At 34.8% G+C, this 18,263-nt stretch overlaps 1 protein-coding gene across 22 annotated transcripts in view; it reads left to right on the forward strand.

Annotated features, from left to right (window-relative positions):
* Positions 1 to 18,263, forward strand: part of LOC106879196 (ras-related protein Rab-3) — a 243,662-nt gene that overhangs the window by 177,096 nt on the left and 48,303 nt on the right. For 2 of the 22 annotated variants that reach the window (XM_014928657.3, XM_014928658.3), the window contains exon 1: positions 8,555 to 8,883. The exons of 19 other annotated variants lie outside the window; for them this stretch is intronic. The gene's annotated coding sequence lies outside the window, so the exon portion shown is untranslated. Of the gene's footprint in view, positions 1 to 8,554; positions 8,884 to 14,805; positions 14,950 to 18,263 lie in introns of those variants that run through there. One more of the 22 variants, XM_089356097.1, reaches the window with a different exon arrangement.

Here is an 18,263-nt window from a genome sequence, read left to right on the forward strand (position 1 = left end):
ATACCCTTCCTAACGCCAACCACTCTGAGAGTGTAATGGGTGCTTTTACGTGCCACTGGCATGAGGGCCAGTCAGGCGGTAATGGTGACGGCCATGCTCAAATGGGTTTTTTTTATGTTCCACCTGCACAGGAGCCAGTCCAGTGGCACTGGCAACAACCTCGCTCAAATGTTGTTTTTCACATGCAACCGGCACAAGTGCCAGTAAGGCAACACTGGTAATGATCATGCTCGAATGATGCTTTTTATGTGCCACTGGCATGGGTGCCAGTCAGCGGCCCTGGCAACGATCATGCTCTGGATGGTGCTGTTAACGTTCCACTAGCACAGGTGCCAGTCAGGCAGTGCTGTCATCAGCCACGTCAGCGAATTTGATTTTGATTGTGATTTCACTTGCCTCAACAGGTCTTCGCAAGCAATGCATAAGTAGGCTGGTTACACCGCTGGCATAGGCCACGGGTTATGGTCTCACTTGGCTTGCCAGGTCTTCTCAAGCACTGCATATTTCCAACTGTCTCGGTCACTAGTCATTGCCTTGGTGAGGCCCAATATTCGAAGATCGTGCTTCACCACCTCATCCCAGGTCTTCCTGAGTCTACCTCTTCCACAGATTCCTTAAACTGCTAGGGTGTGACACTTTTTCACACAGGTATCCTCATCCATCGCACCACATGTCCATAGCAGCACAGTCGTCTCACTTGCATACCACATCTGATGCTCCTTAGGACCAACTTTTCTCTCAAGGTGCAGTCACAGCCCATGTTTCACTGCCATGTAGCATAGCTGTTCATGCACATGCATCATACAGTCTACCTTTTACTCTGAGCGAGAGGCCCTTTGTCACTAGCAGAGGTAGCAGCTCTCTGAACTTTGCCTAGACTATTCTTATTCTAGCAGCTACACTTTCAGACCGTCCACCCCACTACTGACTTGGTCACCTAGGTAACGGAAGCTGTCTACTACTTCTAGTTTTTCTCCCTGGAATGTGACAGAAACTGTTCTCTGCATATTTCCAGTGTTTATTGCTCCTGAGCATCTGCCACATACAAAAACTATCTTCCTAGTTAACCTTCCTTTGATATTGCTGCCCCTCTTATATGTCCATAGCTTACTCTGGGTACATCTTATAGAGTTTCTACCTATGCCTTTTCTACAGATCAAGTAGGGCCATCTACCTGAAGGGATTTGTGGTTTGTCTACCTTCCTACTTATTAAGACTTTGATTTTAAAACCCTTCGATTCTCTGTGTGTGTGTGTATGTATGCATGTGTTTGTATGTATTTATCTAGGTGTGTTTGTGTTTATCCCGCACTACAGCTTGATAACTGGTGCTGGTTTATTTACATTCCTGTAACATAGCAGTTCAGCATATGAGAGCGATAGAATAAGTACCAGGCTTAAGAAAATAAGTATTGGAGTCAATTTGTTCAACTAAAACCCTTCAAGGTAGTGCTCCAGCATGGTCACAGTCCAACAACTGAAACAAGTAAAAGATAAAGTGTGTGTGTGTATTTAATTTTGGTTGAATCAGTCTCTGTGGGTTCACAGGGATTCAGGCAAGTTGCACCCACAACCAGAGCTCATAGTAGCAAGAGACTGACTAAGCCAAAATGAAATATATTATCACTTCCTACATTATTGTTTTATGTACTCTATCTGAAAAGTTTTTAAGGCCTTTCAGTTTTATCACTAACTTGCAACCCTAATTCAGAGACAGTTCTAATATTTCAACAGAGCTTATAAATTGAAAAGAGGAGTAAAGTTGGGAAATTTACTAAAGACATCAGTTTCAGTAAACAAATGTATATAGCATAACAGTTTTATCTGCAACACGTAGAATAATTGAACTGTGGTAGTCATTGTATCCATTAAAATTATACAATGTCATATTCATTTTTATTTCATGATTATTAGTAATAATAACAGGCATCTACATTTACGACCTGGTCACTCACACTAACTACTTCACTGTATCTCTTCTACTGTTTCTGATGAGTGGCCATTTTCTTTTCAGTCTCCATCTCAATGCTTGGATTTCGTGTGAATATACAGATTCTGGCTATTGCTAGTGTCTTATATCCTTCTATATTTAATGTCTTACTTCCTGCCAAATTCAATAAAATTGCAATAAAAAATGGGTTATTAAAGCAAATGAAACAAAATCAATTTTAAAACTTTAAATTTTCCCCCTTAATAAAGTAGTCGTAGTAGTAGTAACTTTTCATGTATTATTGCAACATGATTTTATTTTCTTACTTTATCAGAAGCTATAAAACATAATAGGAAAGGTATTGATTGTGAGCTTGTCTCTGTCCACATTTAATGACTACTATTAACATAAACCTACGTTATTTAACTTATTATTTCAAAATTCAGGAGTTGTTAACATCATTTTTGTAAACATCCACACATTAATTATAATAATAATTTATTCATAACGATAATGTATTTTGATACCCAGCTGTTTGAATTATATAAACCTTGTAAGTCTAAAAGAATGTTGTAGAGTTAAATAAGATAGTTTGCTATATAATTCCAGTCATTTACTAGGTAAACAGTTAAACAATTGAAGATGTGTAAATGCACAGGTGTGGCTGTGTGGTAAGAAGTTTACTTTCCAACCACATGGTTTCATGTTCAGTCCCTCTGTGTGGAACTTTGGTCAAGTGTCTTCTATTACAGCCCCTAACCAATTAAAGCCTTGTGAATGGATTTGGTAGATGGAAACCAAAAGAAACCCATTGTGTGTGTGTGTGTGTGTGTGTTATGGTCTCCTTGCCTTGACATCACTTGATAGTTGTAAGCAACTGTCACCATCATACAAGCAGTGATTTTCATGAAAACATGTCTGGTAATGGGGAAATATCTTACTTGGAAACAAGTGAGAGTTGATGACAGGAAGAGCATCCAGCCAAAGAAAATCTGCCTCAACAAATTCTGTGTGGCCCATACAAGCATAGATAAGTAAATATTAAAATGATGATGATGATAATCATGATATCAAATGCATGGAATTAGATAATGCTTCGGAATTCTATTGATTATTTTCTTTTTATTTCATTAACAAGTTAAAAACTGTTGGAGATATTTCTGTCCATCATACTAAATTCATTTACTCTGAGTAGTTGGTTGGTGCAGTTATGATTTAAGTAATTAAAATATACAAATTGACTGAGTGGATGACAACAAATATACAGGAAAATGAGAAAATAACAAAACATAACAAATAACTGAGGACTGGGTGCATCATTGCTGGTTTCAATTTTAATGTTTAAGTACTTTTGAGTTCATAATTCTTCCTCATATGAATGGATTTGTTTTCTCATCAACAAAATAAGGAGTTGGAAGCACTAGAATACATGGATATAAAATATGTATTTTGACCTGTTTAGCTCTCCTCTATGGTCCATGGTAGAGTTTTGTCTTCTAATGAAGTGTGCCTCCACAATCCAAAAGTTAAGTTTACAGCACCTCTGGTGTCTTGCTAAGGTCTGTGTCTTTATATTTGTTTGGTGTGTTCATCTGTGCTGAAAATCTGCACTGAGTGATTTTGCCTTATTGTTTATTTTGCCAATGTGGAGACAGATACATTGGATCAATAAAGTGACAGTTATGTCAGAATAGTGGAACAGTTTATCAAAGCAACTTTACTCAACACAGTATTCCAGCACAGATATGAAAACATAGACCTTGGCAAAACATGCAGAACACTATAAATTTCTGAATTGTGGAAACACACTTGGTTTGGAGACAAGACCTGACTCTGAACTACAGAGGAGAGTTGGACATGTGGAAATACATCTTCAATATCTCTGAGCTGTAAAGATATATATTTTTACACTTTCAACTCCCAATTTATCAATGAGAGGATGAAATCAAATCAGTTCATCAGATGAACTTGAAAGCACTAATGGCTGAAGTATTAAGACTTAAGCAAGCAACAATGTTTCTAATTGACAATTATTTTATATTTTGTTACTTTGCTATATTTGTTATCACATGTTCATCCACTTGGCTGCTCACACATCCATTTACTTGTCAGTCTATCCATCACTCAAATCACACATCACTGCACTAACCCACTACTACCCAAAGTGTAAACATGTTGCATGAGATGCACTAATGCATTATGTGCATTATACCAATCCATTTAATCTTGATGTATTAGTAGAAAGGTTTTGTGATAAACTACAGCTTGACATGTACATATTACTTTTTACATGAGTAAAAATCTTATCCTGATTTACAATAGAAATGACTCTTTGTAATTGTACTGACCTTATAATTTACTCTCAGGAACTGCTCCAAGTTTTATCTAAAACCAATTAGTTCTTGTTTTTGTTTAGCCCTAGGTATCCCCGAACAAGCTCACTTACAGTCAAAGGTGTTTGAGACATCACTATCCTGTCTTTTATTGAGATATTATAATATCTAATACTACATTAGGCAATGTGTCCTTCCTTCCTTTAAAATAATGGTAGGGTATGATTTAAAGAAACTTGATAGCTGTTTCTAGCAAATCACTTGATCTACTAAAAATGGCTGTCAAGAGCCTCATTTGTTCATATTCCAATTAATTATAGGGGAAATATAAAATGTATAGACACCAGCTGTTAAGAAACATCCAACTGTCTTAGACATCTAACAGTTAGAAATTTAATTTTTCATGGACTCTGAGTACTGTTTCCTCAACTTCAGATAATGTACCCTTAGTACCTTATGCATACTGTATTCTTGAACTATTCTTAGACTGATAAACTACACAGAGATGTCCAGTCACAAATATTTCATTATCATGTTCCTTATTTTCATCTTCGGCTTTTTAATCTTCATGTGTATTATTTTAATCATTTTTTTTTCATCACTATTTACTTGGTGACCTCATTAGTGTTGCTAGCATAAAACAAGTACTCAATACACATTGTAAATTGGTTGGCATTAGGAAGGGCATCCAGCCATAGAAACCAATTCAAAAGTGACACTGGAGTTCGACAAAGCCCCTGTGTTTTTCCAGGTCCTGTCAAACCATCCGACCCATATTAGCATAGAAAATGGATGTTAAATGGTGTTGGTGTTGATTTTAAAATCAAATTTTGATATAAATTATATTTTTACAGTTTGATGCACTTTCTAATGATTAAATACCTCATAACATTTATCATTTTGTATAATGCTATGTATTCTTTTCTTGTTCTTTTTTATATTTCTTAAAACCATTAAAGAAAAGTATAGGAACTATATCATAATCAATAGCAAATATTAACGTCATCACTCTTTTATGTTATTTGATTGGTTTGCCTGCTTTCTCAACAGGAAGCATTTGAATTGACCTATAATAATATAATTCATCATCATTATCATTGTCATTTAACGTCCACTTTCCATGCTGGTATGGGTTGGACGGTTTGACTGAGAACTGGCATGCCGGGAGGCTGCATCAGGCTCCAATCTGATTTGACAAGGTTTCTACAGCTGGATGTCCTTCCTAACACCAACCACTCCAAGAGTGTAGTGGGTGCTTTTTATGTGCTACCGGCATGGGAGCCAGTCAGGCCCCATATAATTCTGTATCAAAGATAATTCAAAGTTTCAAAATAGAAACCAGAAGACTAATCTACAGAAAAACACATTCAGCAAGTTTAAGTGATTGGGGAAGCATGTTTTCTCAAATTTGTTGTCAGTAATGCAGAAACATCAGTTAACAATATATGTTCCATGTCTTTGGATTAGATTAAATGAAGCGTTAGAAACATTACATTTTTAGTGGTTTTTGTAGGAGAGATTATTATTATCACAATATATATTATTATTATATATATATAGTCAGTTGAGGTGTGTTCTATTAAGGCCGTATAAGAGTACAAATAGAGCTTGTTCACCCTTAGAATTCCCAAAAAGCCGGTAGTGTTCTTATGGTATGTTACCAATTCTAGTCTTAGGTATTCCTTGTGTGTGAAAGTAAAAAGTAAAAGAGTCAAAAGGAAGAGTAAGTACAGTTAGGCAGCTTTTTAATCGCTACAAATGTTTTGATACATACAGATCCTCGTATATACAGGATTTTATAGATCTTCTTGTACAGGTAAATCATTAAATAATTTAATTCAAACTTAACTTTAAATCCTGTATATATGAGGATCTGTAATGTATCGAAAAAATTTGTAGCGATTAAAAAGCTGCCTAGCCATACCTACTCTTTCTTTTGACTCTTTTACTTAGGATTGCATTGAGATCCAGTGTGTGCTTTGGCATGGTTTCTACAGTTAAATACCCTTTCCAACACTAACCCCTTTACAAAATCTACTGAGTGTTTTTCTTGTGACACGAGCACTAGTGAGATACAGGAACAGGTATCTTGCTGTAGAGGAGACATGTGGCTACCCTGTATTATATGAGTATTATATAAGTAAGGATGAGAGTAGCTGAAAAGAAGATAATGGTGGTGATAACAAGATATCAGTATATAGTCTCATGATATATATATATGTCAAAATAGTTGTGTATTAAAATTAGTATGCTTTATTTTGAAATTATAAAAAGAAAACTAAACCATAAATAAAATCAGATAAGTCATTTATTTTATATACAATTAATTTGACTTTGCAGTTGTAACAAAAATGTTTTCTCATAAAGAATGAAACCAAATCCTGTGAGGTACTTCAGACATGTCATGGACATTCTCCAAGAATGATTTGAAACTTTTACTTCGATGTTTCAAAGTTATAGCATTATGACTTGTAGGCTTCTTAAAGAGATGAATATTTCTGCTGTATTAGAGCACATTAAAGAGGCTTGTTTGTATGAAAAACATGTTTGTATGAAAAGAAAGTAGCTTCTTTTAACCAATAGATAATAGTTTCTATTATATGAAGGTATCATAGAACAATATGCAGTGCTTTATAAATGAGTGCAAATGGTTTAAATTATCTGTCTATGAATTGTGATTTTTGTTTCTCGTAGTTAATGTTTCACTGTCTTTCACAATGTATCAAATCTTCCTTCACCTCCCCACTACACTTATATGGCAATAGAATAGATAAAAGAAAATTTGTAAATGATTCAGTGGTAGAGTGTTAAACTAATGAAGAAAAGATGAGGTTGTTTACAATAATAATGTGTACACCTGAACACAAACATTTCACAAACACCTGTTTAATCAAGGAAAAGCATAAAAGGTATACAAAAATAAAAGCTTTAAGGAAAAATTTAAATGGTTGTATGTCACTTTGGTATATTTTGTCTGAATTTTCCGTATTTATTATATTTAAAAGACTAAAAGGAGACCCTTTAAGTTACTCAATTGTTGCGGTTTTCAAGAAAACCCTATCTCTCCAACTGTGAAACCAGCATTAACTAATTATTTCTGTTCATTTGAAGAATTTAAAGATTCTCTTTCTTTCATTTTAATGGTGGGAAGGGGTTCCTTTTCTGATTTGAAAGAAATATTTGGGGGTTACTGTTGCAATTTCTGGAAAGCCTTTTCCTCACTTGTTTCTTGAGATAATAGGATCAATGAAGTTAAGGCTTAGCCTTTGAGTAAAGGTTTGATTGTATATCATTTACTTCATGATCACTATATTCCTTCCTTTCTTTTCTTTTTTTATTTTATTGCACTGAAACTCTGCGCCCTGACTGCAATAGTTATGTACCTTGATTTGGGTCATAAATTTATTTAATGGCAAATATTGATTCCATATCAAAGTTTACTAATCAATATATATTTCTATTCGATATGTGTATAATGCTAAAATAGAGTGGGAGTATCTTTACTGACTGCTGAGCAAGAACACTGGCTTTATCTTACATTTCAACACTTGCTTCTTTCCTTTATTCCTTCCTTCTCTCTCCAGCTCTCTTACTCAAATCCTTTATCTGTCTGTCTCTCAGTCTCTCTGTCTTTCTCTCTCGCTTTCTCGCTTCATCTTTTATTCTCTTTTTCTTTCCCTGCTCATCTTTAAATCTTATCTGTCTTCCATTTTTCTCATCTCTTTTTCCCTTCCTCTTCAATTGTCTCTTTTTCTCTCTCATTTTACTTCTCTCTCGTCTCTTCTATTCATCTTGTTATTTATCTCTTCCCTCTCTTTTCTCTTCTCTCTCTCTCTCTCTCTCTCTCTCACTCATTCTTGATTTAGGTTTCCATCCCCACCTCTCTCTACTCACTCTTTATCCACTCTTGCACACTCTCTCTCCACCCACTCATATTCTCTCATTTGACACTCTCCTTTCTCTCTTCATTTTTTCCCCCATTTCACTTTCCTCTCTCTGTCTTCTCATTCTTTCTCTTTCTCTCTCCCATCTCTCTTTCTCTCTCTCACTCACACTCTCTCTCTCACTCACACTCTCTCTCTCTCACTCACACTCTCTCTCTCTCTCACTCACACACTCTCTCTCTCTCTCACTCACACACTCTCTCTCTAAAAAAATTAGTTTATGATATTAGCACAGCTGTTAGTACTGCTCATTATCCCATAATCCAAGTCATTGCTATAGCAGTAGCAGCATTAGTAGCAGCAGCAGTAGTTCCAACTACAACAATAGTAGCAGATAACTTAAGAAGCAATAGCAGTAGTGGTAGCAGTACCAGTAGTAGCAAGTCATTGACAGCAGCTATGTGCCACCTCACTCTCTCTAACTTATGTTCTGCTGCTGTATGTGGGATTTAAATATTTAGCTGCTAACACATAGAGACGCATATACAAATTGCTGTATATAATATAATTACACACACATACGCACACTCACTCATACACATACGCAGTTTACCTTTTCTCTCTTTCTCCCTACCTTTTCTCTCCCACCCTCACTCTCCCATTTAATTTTTTTTTTTGTTGTGGTGTTTGTGATTATATCCAACGTTGAATCTGAAGGATTTTCATTCCCTCCTACGGTAAGACTTGGAAATTTTTTCCCAATTCTGCGTTATTATAGTTAGACAATTCTGGAATTATTTGTTGATTAGAAATGAGGGTGAAACAAAGATGAAGGGGATGGAATATAATAGGCTGTTGACTATTTACTCATATATTTCTTTTAAAGTAAATTAGCTAATTAACCAGTAAACACAGCTAGCAGATACCATTGATTATATGTAAACTGTATGCCTCGATATTATTTAGACTAGTGAAGATACGTGCATTGATTATTATAATTATTATTGTTAATATTCTATAAACCCTTTTTTTCTTCTTTTTTTTTAAAAAACCTTGAACCTAATATATCTGGTTTTTGTTTTATGCTCATTATTGATATTATATCAATTACTGTCAAAAAATAAATAAATCCAGATAAGGAAGATTCATGTAGGGAATCATATTCTAATTTCTTTAAACACACACCACACACACACACACACACACACACACACACACACACACACACACACACACACACACACACATCAAAATGAGGCATTTTAACCAAAAATACTCCTATCATTTGTACAGGAATTCTTGGTTGTTGCCCCACTTGTTAAATGACACCTGACAAAAATCAGTCTCCCAGAAATAAATCATATATTGCTCTCATACTTGATATTAGATAAACAAACAAGTAAATGGTATTATCATGTACGTTTTCTTTTTGTTTTTGCTTGTTTGATAAAACGTAGAAAAAGATCATATCTTAAACCCAAATACATTTCTGTTCATTCATCTATTATCTCACAAAATTGTGAACTGTCATTCTGGCTAATACCTCACCTCTCTCCTTTACTTTAATTGCTGCTAGTTCTATCAATTTTATCTTGGTGCCTTAATTCTTAGATTTTTTTCTATGCTGGTTTCTTTGTGAAATATCATTTAATAAAAAAAAAAACGTTTGAATTCTATGTCTATGTACCCATTATGTGTATGTGTGTACATATACACATACATACCCATACATACATGTGTGTATATGTGTGTGAGTGTGTGCTTGCTTGGATTTCTTTATTGATTTTAAAGCTCAGAAATATCAATGTACTTATTTCATGTCTAAATAAAAAAAAGAGAAAAAGAGAGTAATTGAGTCAATGAGCTTACAGTGAAAGCACATTCAGACATAGTTTTCATTTAAGGTTTCATTTAAACCATCATCCATTTAGAATCTGCTAACGAGGTGTTGAATGCCAAAAAGACTACTTGCTTATTGTTAGCCTATGGTTATCTTAGAGAGATTTTGGCTTCTTATAAATGACACATAAAACAGTAGTTGTGTGTTATTATATTTGTCCTTTGTCCTTCAGGATCAGGAATTCAACACACCATTTCTGAATTCCATTGCTTTTGATATATAATTTATGAGTATCATTTTCATTATAATGTTAAAAAAATTTTAGAGCAGAAGTTAAGATGTTAAAAGGAGAAAATTTATGATAGGGTTTAACATTGTAGAATTATTGTCTTAAAATGATCATCTTAAAGTTGCAAGGAAATATGCAATTATATATATATATATATATATATAGTAAGACATAAGTTAAAAAGATAGGTAATTCTGGTGGGGAAATCTAGTAAGCAAGAATAAATCTGTACTGTATCACAAAACTATTCTAATGAGGAGCAAATTTGTTGACTTCTAGTTTCTGTTTTATTGTAATAAAAAGTTACCTTTAAAGTAAATAGCTTACTCTAGATAAGGGGAAATTAATCTAGCTTATATGATGAAAATAAATGAATATAGAAGCTCAAGAGGTATAATTTCATCAAGTTTACCAATTATTTATTTATTTATTTATTTAATGTCTTTTTCATATCAGTTATATATGAGTTTATTATTTGTTTTGTTTGTGTAAACAAATTATTCTTACATTGAGATATAAGAACTTTATATTCTTCATGCCTCATACAAAATTTCTTCATTTACAGACTATCATCAGCAATCATTAAGACTAAAACAATCATTTACTATACATTTTATAATCTCTGACTTTAATATGCACATACGCACAAACTCTCTCTCTCTGTCTCTCTCTCTCTCTCTCTCTCTCTCTCTCTCTCTCTCTCTCTCTCTCTCTCTCTCTTTCTCTCTCTCTCTCTTTCTCTCTCTCTCTCTCTCTCTCTCTCTCTCTCTCTCTCTCTTCTATAGACTAATAAAATATGATTTCCTATGGAACAAAATATTGTTCTGATCTCTTTGAATTAACTCTTTTGAAGGCCTTAGAAAACTATTGAAGCTCTGGAAAGAGTCTACATTCTATTGTAAGCAGTTAAATTATATAACATTCAATAACCGGAAATAAACGAGTTGAATATGATCCATTGGCTAGGCTCTGTGAACTTAGAAGACAGACTGATTGAAAAAAATTATGATTGGATACAAAATACATTGATGTTTGAGTAGGAGGGTAGGTTATGAGATATATTGATGTGTGCATGCACACCTACGCCAGAGAATAAATATCTCAATGTTGGAATGTATGTATGGTAAGAAGAGATGATAGCTATTACATAAATAGGTATCACAGGTTGATAATATATGCTAACAAGGGAGAAAGAAACCACTTTTCTCAAAGATAGGTCAAAGATACAACAACAGAGAAAAGATGTGCAAATAGATCAGAAGATTATTTTACATCGTGGTCAAACCCATAACTATTGAAAAAATATGAAAAATAAGATGTTAATAATGATGAGGAATTTAAAGATTAAGAATTTTTCAGGTTTGATATTATTACACAATTAATAAGAGAAAAAAAATACTAAACTAAATGATAATTATAAATCTCTAGTTTGAAGTGTTAATCACTTGGATGATTATATTGATTTGTTTCAGTTCATTTAGCACCAAATAAATATAAAAAGGTTAAGTTGGCTTTTAGATGGGACTGAAAATGTTTAGATAATGATGTGTTAGTCTGAGTTATTTATATTAAAAACACTACTGTATATTTCATTGATGTGTTTCCATTCGGAGATGTGATCCATGTTTTGTTATTGTAATCAAATAAAAATGTTTGGATATTCTTTAAATTTCAAAAGATATATTTTTATGATTCGTTCTATGTTTTCCTGTTCGTTACATTGAGAACAAGGCTGCTGAAGCCATTTTTATAATGTAAAGTTTAGTGTGTTTAGATTGGTTTTTAGAAGTCATGTGAATAGTGTGATTTGGGAGACATCTTGAATATGAGTGCATGATGTAATTGCATAAATGGCAGTTGATAGTTATAGAACCTCACACAAACAAGTTATGTACGTGTGTGCTTATTTTCCATCATGTTGTGTGGAAAAGCATATAAAATAGCTTATACGAGTGATTTAAGTATGTATGTGTTATTGTGTGTGTATATATTTATATATGTATGTATAAATGAATGTGTGTGTGTGTGTGTGTGTGTAAAAGTATAGATACATAGATATGAGTGTATGAATTAGTTATTGTAATTGTAAAATCATGTCAAAAATATGAATACAATCCTGTTTGTGAATCCAAAGGCTAATGTAATCCCCTAAGTTTTCTCAATGAATATATTTGTGTCAAATATAAACTATATATGCAAAGAATCTATTTAAGAGCAAAAGGCACTGAATATCTAAGAAACAAGAATTTAAGATAGTGCTGTCACATGTTGGTAAGGAAAATTGGCAAGGAAAGTTTGTGATTGGTCATGCTTTAAGCTATCCAGAAGAAAAACATGGATTTAAGCTAGAGATGTTAGTGTGTGAAATCTGGGGATGAAAAAGGAGAATTTTAGCTGAGGACAGCATGGAATGGATAGATGTTGTCAAATATACTGTCTGACTATGAAAAACGAAAAAATATTAAAACAGGGATTATAATGACAGTAATTAATATAAGAAGAACAGAGACAGTATATCACCTGGTTTTTAATGTTTTATAAAGTGTCTGGTTAGTTGGAATTGACTGTGTCTTTGATCTCTCATATTGTTTATTGATATAAGTACTTAAATTAGGCAGCAAGCTGGCAGAATTGTTAGCGCGCTGAGTAAAATGCTTAACAGTATTTTGCCTATCTTTATGTACTGAGTTCAAATCCTACCAAGGTCAACTTTGCCTTTCATCTTTTTGAGATTGATAAAGTAAGTACTAGTTAAACACTGGGGGTTGATGTAATCAACTTCCCCTTCTCTCGAAATTGCTGGCCTTGTGCCAAAATTTGAAATCAATATAAGTAATTAAATAGTAGGCACACACTTCCCAACCACATAATTTCAGGTCCAGTCCCACTGCATGGCACCTTGGGTTGACCAAAGTCTTGTGACTGGATGTGGTAGATGGGAACTGAAAGAAGTCTCTCGCGTGTGTCTGTGTTTGTTTATGTGTGATGGCCTTCTTGTCTTGACTTTGTGTGATAGTCTTAAACAAGTGTCCTCATCATACGAGTAGTGTCCTTCGTTTCCAGTCTTCCATGAAAACATGTTATGGAGAAATATTATCTTACTTGGACACAAGTGAGGGTTAGCAACAGCAAAGACATCTGGCTATAGAAAATTCTCTTCAACAAATTCCATCTGACCTATGGTAGCATGAAAAAGTGAATGTTAAAAAGATGATGAATATACTGGAGTACATTACAAAAATAAAAGCACCCAGTACATAATATAAAATGATTGATGTTAAGAAGGGCATCGAGCTGTAGAGACCATGCCAAACCAGCCAGTGAAGCACATTGCAATCCTCAGACCTGTTGGATCCTGTCAAACCATTCAACTAATACTAGCATGGAACATGGATAATAAATGGTGATGATGAACCCTCTTGCTTACAAAACAGTCGTCTGGTAACTCAAGGGAAATCCTGATGGTAAAAATATATAATCAGAGTGTGTCATGCTGGTAAAAGGTTTGCTATAACAGTGTTCTCTCAAATAACATTATGTAGATAAATTGTGAGATAAATCACCCAGCTGGCAGATATTTCCACAACAAATAAATACATTGATCTCTATTAGTTTCACTTTACAATCTGTTACTTCTGCATATTTCTGCTGTTTATTTGAATACACTCTGTGTATGTGTGTGTGTGTGTGTCCATGATTGTATGTCTCTGTAATGCTTCATTTGTGCCTATCCTTTTCAACGGGTATTATTTTATGAATATATTACCCTCTGGAAATGAAAAGCAGTTTATATTTTTTGTCACAATAAACAATTATAAATAAACTCTGTGTGTGTGTGTTAAGTCCTATATAAATATAAAGGTAAAAAAAAGAAAGAAATTAAAATGCATGCTGAGCCTTGAAAATTAAAATTCTTCAGATTCTGACTAAATACCTTCACTTCCCAAATCAACTAGTCCACCACATCATTTTATTGTCTTTTTGGAGTCTATAAGATCTACAATGTAAATAAAGAAACATCTCCATAACATCTGAGATATATGATTTTTATGCTTTTGTTTTTTTCCATACTGGTTTGGGTTGGTTGAGTCATTTTCAACACAGTATCTCTTCAGTGAAGCCACATGGCTTCATGATTAGGATATTCAGCTCATGATAATAAAATCATGAGTTCTATTCTCAATGGCATGTTCTGTCCTTGAGCAAGACACTTTATTTCGCATTGCTCTATTCCACTCAGTTGGCAAAAATGAATTATACCTGTATTTCAAAGGGTCAGCCTTGTCACATTCTGTGTCACACTGAATATCCCTAAGAACTACATTAAGGGTACATTAGTCTGTGCTGTACTCAGCCACATGCATGTTAATTTCATGCACAAGCTGTTTCATTGGTCAGATCAACTGCAACCCTCACCATTGTAACTGATGGGGTGCCAGTTTAGTGTCTTTTTGCTTGACTCAGTTCTTTATCATCTTCTTTGTGAGACCCAGTATCCCAAGATTTGAATGCTTCTATCTACATCTTCAGTTTCCCTCTTCATGCGTACGAACAACCATGCTACATGGCAGTGAAACATGGGCTGTAACTGCTGAGGACATACGTAAGCTCGCAAGGAATGAAGCCAGTATGCTCCGTTGGATGTGTAATGTCAATGTGAATACCCGTCAGAGTGTAAGTATCTTGAGAGAAAAGCTGAACATTAGAAGCATCAGTTGTGGCGTGCAAGAGAGACGATTGCGCTGGTATGGACATGTGGTGAGAATGGAGGAGGATAGCTGCGTGAAAAAGTGCCACACCCTAACAGTTGAGGGAACCCGTGGAAGAGGTAGGCCCAGGAAGACCTGGGCTGAGGTGGTGAGGCAAGACCTTCGTACATTGGGCCTCACCGAGGCGATGACTACGGACCGAGACCTTTGGAAATGGGCTGTGCGTGAGAAGACCCGGCAAGCCAAGTAAGATCGTTGCCAGTGCCCCTGGACTGGTTCTTGTGCGGGTGGCACATGAGATGCACCATTTTGAGCGTGGCCGTTGCCAGTACCGCCTGACTGGCTCCTGTAGGATTTTCGAGCGAGATCGTTGCCAGTGCCCCTGGACTGGCTTGTGCGGGTGGCACATAAAAGACACCATTTCGAGCGTGGCCGTTTTCGTGCGGGTGACACGTAAAAGCACCCACTACACTCTCTGAGTGGTTGGCGTTAGGAAGGGCATCCAGCTGTAGAAACTCTGCCAAATCAGACTGGAGCCTGGTGTTGCCATCCGGTTTCACCAGTCCTCAGTCAAATCGTCCAACCCATGCTAGCATGGAAAGCGGACGTTAAACGATGATGATGATGATGATGATTGTTTAACTCTTTTTCCATACATCTCTCACTCTTCATGTACACCACATGCCCATCCCATCATAGTTGTCTCTCTTGGACACTACAGTAGTTAGTTCAGTTGCACACTTTTTCTCTCAATACTTTTGCATCATATCTTTCATGTCCATCCAGCAGAGAATAGTCATTTTATTCCTTTCCAAAATTTGAAAATAATTAAGATGATGGTGATTTGTTTTGCCTCAATACGAGGCTCACTTTTGTGAAAGAAAAGAATATAGTCAGTTAAGTCAAACCAATACCTTGTTGGTAAATGTTTGATCTACCTTTGAACAATGAAGCTCAAAGACAACCCTTACGGGATGTGACTTCAGAATAGTGAAGTCATAATGTATTGAGTTTGATGCCTTACCATTTGTATCAATCATAACAATTATCATCATTACCTTCAACAGTAGCAATAGAAGCATCCTCTTTTTATGTCTGTTTTTCATTGCTAGCATGAGCTGGATATGTTTGTTATGGTATAGTACACCGCCTGTTATGTACTATATCATCTCTCACAGCATCATGTGATCTAATTTCATCACTTCTTTCCATATCTCTCTTTATTAAACAACTTATATGTACTTTGAGAAATATTACTCCAGGTTAATCTTTCCATTCTATGTGTCTGTTAAGAAAGACATGGCTGTCTTTTTACTGTGGCTGATAAACCACCTAAGATAATAAATATGCAATCCAAATAAACTGATCATAATGAGAAAGGAAACTTTCCAAAACATTGTGCAGAAGAGAGGAGGTGTTTTAGACCACAATAAATACTGTTGTAGTTGATGATAGAAAGGACATTTAGTCATGAAAAAACAGCTCATTAACTATTGTATCCCAGAGTACCAGGATATGTTAAATTGTCAGAAAAACCAATAATTTGTAGAGTGGGAATAGTATATTTGTTTCAATAACCTCCCATATTGCATTGATTTGCTGCTTCAAGAGAGCTCCAACATAAATCAATTTAGGTTGGATTTGAACTCAGAATGCTGAGGAATGGATTAAATTCTGTAACACACTTAATGAAGTGTTCTATCGTTTCTGACACTTGATGACTTAATAGCTTCAGTCATTCTGTGTAGTTGAGAAGTTTGTTTTGCAGCGGTGAGTTTTGGTTTGATCCCATGGTACTCACTATCTTAACCTTTAGTCACTCAAAGCTGTGAGAGTGGAATTTAGTTTGTGGATGCCTGTCAAATGGGAATGTTCCTGGTCTTGGGTGGTAATTTAACCCATCACTCAGTTAAACATCGCCACCTGGTCCTTGGGCATGTTTAACTCAGTGCATTGTGTTGAAAGCATTTGGAGCATATCTCCAGTCTGTGGATTGTGGATACTTCTTTCTCTTTTCCTTTCACCAGTTTCAGATATCCCGAAAAAGATCATAGATGCTGCCCTAATAAAAATTTAAGCTTTTTGTGTTGCTTAGGCACACAATACAAGAAAAATGATATTGGATAATGAATGATGAACCGACAATAATATTTCTATATATGGGTGATGCAAATTAAAATGGTTTGAAAATATTCTTCATGTTTATATCCACTTCATTCTCATTCGTATATCTTCTAATTATCTTTGGGTTCTTTATATTAGCATATACTGAGTTAAAGTTATACATTCATACTTTAAAAAACATGCTTGTGTATGTGATATATGTATGTGTGTATGTGTATTCAAAGTTATTCTATTGCTACATTATATTTCTCATTTCCACTTTTCACAATCTGTGTGAAGCAGGAAACTCAGAGTAGTAAGAAAGATAAGCCTCAGCTTCTAATAAACTACTAAACTCTATGACAAGTATTCAATCATAAAGAAAAAGTACTGAATACTTTTTCTTTCTATGTGTAAATACAAATGCAAATAAAAGTATATGACACATTATAAACAAAACTGATAAAGTTAGTAATGCCCACTCATCTATGGCACACCTTCTTTTAGTGTTAGCCTAGTGATTGCAAGATCAAATAGTCAAACCTTGCTACAAATGTTGTATTGTGCTCCTAAGTGTAAAACATCTTATACTTATCTATTTATTGAGTCTGTGTCTATATTTGAGGGATTTACAATTCATGTAAATATACAGATTTTCAAAATGAAAAAAGCTACTCTGGCCAGAGAAATTAAATGTATATTATCTTAAAAAATTAACAGAAATGCTTTGCCTTTATCTATGGTACTGGTTTAAATGTCTTGCACTATCATGGACTTAGATCATTGTAGTGTGGAAGAAAAATGTTTTTGTTTATTACTTGTGTTACTAGTGGAGCACTTCTTTTTCCAATCAGCATGCAGAAAAGGTTGAGCTTTAAGAGGTACATCATAGAAAAATAGAACTGTCACTATTTATATTTTGTTACCATTCCTTTCTCTTTATTTGTATGCTAATTCTAATAATGATAATGGCGATGACAATTTTTCATATTGACACAATGTTTATAAATATAGTATAGTTCATTAGATTGACCACACTATGCTTGGGGCCTTGAAACAAGCTGAAGGCAAAGTTGACTCTTCTGGGATTTGAGTATGTTGTTGTTGGCACTCCGTCACTTACGATGTCGAGGGTTCCAGTTGATCTGATCAACGGAACAGCCTGCTTGTGAAATT

The sequence above is a fragment of the Octopus bimaculoides genome, chromosome 8 (genome assembly GCF_046866305.1).
Source record: "Octopus bimaculoides isolate indiv1 chromosome 8, ASM4686630v1, whole genome shotgun sequence".
NCBI classification, from domain to species: domain Eukaryota; kingdom Metazoa; phylum Mollusca; class Cephalopoda; order Octopoda; family Octopodidae; genus Octopus; species Octopus bimaculoides.